The sequence below is a fragment of the Zootoca vivipara genome, chromosome 12 (genome assembly GCF_965207765.1).
Source record: "Zootoca vivipara chromosome 12, rZooViv2.hap1.1, whole genome shotgun sequence".
Classification (NCBI taxonomy): Eukaryota; Metazoa; Chordata; class Lepidosauria; order Squamata; family Lacertidae; genus Zootoca; species Zootoca vivipara.
In genome coordinates, this window is record NC_142595.1 from 28,124,626 (window position 1) to 28,127,167 (window position 2,542).

The window sequence follows — 2,542 nt, forward strand, 5'->3', positions numbered from 1 at the left end:
TCAGGCTGGTCAATTCTGTGAATTGTGAATTCTCTTGCATTGGTCAATAGCTCATGCATTGATACCAGCCTTGTGAAATATGCCAGTGTATTCCTGACTTTTGTGTTCAGTTTCCTCCCTTTTCTTTTGATCCAAATCTCCTACATATAAATTATCTCCTACATATATATTATTGCTGCCATTTTAAAAATCCCACCCACCACTGGGAGGCAGAAAGCCTTTTCCACTTGTTCTTCTCATGTAATTGTTTTTCCCCTGTTCTATGGCCCATTAATCATTGTACATGTGACACCAAAACTGAAGCAATGAAAGACCTTAACAAAATATTTTTTTTCCTGTTTTTATACAGACCTTCCCCCTTTAATTAAGCCACTTGTATACAGCCGGAGAAACAAGGATGTCAAGGAATTTTTCAGGAAGGCCACTAGGAAGATTTTAGAAGGCCATTTTGTGAATTAAGGGTCCAAAAGGAATTATTCAGCTAGATACCAGTAGTTATCCAAAGCCTTTTGTCAAACTACATCAATTCCAGGCTTTATGGGTATTTGGGAAAGAGGTTCCTACTGAGGTTCCTTTCAAGAATCCATTCTTTTCCAATGTCTCTCTTTTCACTCTTCCTCTGGCACCAACAGGTATCACAACTTTTAAAGAGAGAGGGGGTAATTCTTGTGAAGGTTACTGTCCTTCTCCATGCTCTCTCACTACTCACTCAGAGATGGCAGGTAAACAGGCAGCCATATCAGGAGGAAAAACTGCAGGGCGTGGCAGTAGGGTATGGGTATATGCACATTTGCAACGAAGTTTTTATGTGGAGCTAGAGAATATGCATATCTACAGGAGTATGTACACATGTGTTACTTGTGCATGCTGGTATGTGACCTTAGAGGCTGATTTGTGACCTGTAAAACAGAGTTGAAATTGCCCCATCACATTGCAATCTGTACCAATCCATGAACACCAATCTCCATTTTAAAACTCAGAGTAGAGTAGTTGCTTTGGAAGATGATAATCAGGCATCCACACAACATGACCATTCCAACAAGGTTGATGTTGAAGAATCATTATTTCAACACTGGTGATCTTTGCTTCTTCCAGTAAACTGGCATTAGTTTACCTGTCTTCCCAGGTGATGTGGAATCTTTCTCCCTTCCATTTCTTCACTCAGTGTTATTTAACTATTGTATAATGGCTATCACATTCATATTCCTTTCCAATTATCTTTCAGAATACAGCATTTGATGACAACCACAATGCATAGAAACCTGAGTGAAATCACAGAGTTCATCCTTCTGGGGTTTGGGGATCTCCCTCATCTGCACATCTTTCTGTTCCTTGTGTTTCTTGGGATCTACATGCTGACAATTGCTTTCAATATCCTCATGGTCTTTCTCATAGTGACTGATCATCACCTGCACACACCCATGTACTTTTTCCTGGGGAATTTGTCTTTTTTGGAAGCAGTCTACAGCTCAACCACCCAGCCCAGGATGCTGACCAGTCTCCTGACAGGGGACAAAACCATCTCTGTTAAAGGATGCCACATACAATTTTTTATTGTTGGTTTCCTGATTGGTACAGAATGCTATCTGCTCTCTGTGATGTCTTATGATCGTTTCTTAGCCATATGCAGACCCCTATCTTACACAACTCTTATGAATGGTAAACTCTGCATCCAGCTGGCCAGTTGCTCTTGGATCAACAGCATTGTCTTGGTCACCATATGCTTGGTCTTTATGTGGCCACTACATTATTGTGGTTCCAATGAAATTGATAATATATTGTGTGAAGCTCTTTCAATTGTTAAAATCTCATGTAGTGACACCAGCCTTGTGAAACAAGTCATCCTAATCCTGGCTTTTGTGTTCAGTTTTCCTCCTTTTCTTTTGACACTGATCTCCTACATATTTATTGTTGCTGCCATTTTTAAAATCCCATCCTCCACTGGGAAGCAAAAGGCCTTTTCCACCTGTTCTTCTCACATCATTGTTGTTTCTATCTTCTATGGGTCAATATTCTTTTCATATTTCACACCAAAAAATGAAAAAAATGAGAAACCTTAACAATATCTTTCCACTACTTTATATGGTCTTCCCCCCTTTAATTAACCCCCTCATATATAGCCTGAGAAATAAAGATGTCAAAGAGGCTATGAGAAAGGCTACTGGAAAAATTTGGAATGGAAATTTGTGCCTCTTGGTTCCAAATACTGATGGCTCCTTTCATCTAAGAAATAAAGCTGTATGGATGTGGAGGATAAATGTCTGATTGTTCAGGCTCTGATTTTTAACCATGTCTATGCAGAAGTCCAACGCCGCAGGCCTTCTGGCAGTTCCCTCATTGTGAGAAGTGAGGTTACAGGGAACCAGACAGAGGGCTTTCTTGGTAGTGGCACCCGCCCTGTGAAACGCCATCCAGCAGATGTCAAGGCAATAGGCAACTATTTTACTTTTAAAAGACAACTGACCGAGGCCCTGTTTAGCGACGTTTTTAATGTTTGATGCTGTATTGTTTTTAATATTTGGTTGGAAGCCGCCCAGAGTGG

The 2,542-nt window shown here is 40.4% G+C and overlaps 1 pseudogene; it reads left to right on the forward strand.

Moving 5' to 3' along the window:
- Positions 1 to 1,250: 1,250 nt before the first annotated feature.
- Positions 1,251 to 2,265, forward strand: LOC148683863 (olfactory receptor 2AP1-like; annotated as a pseudogene).
- Positions 2,266 to 2,542: the final 277 nt, after the last annotated feature.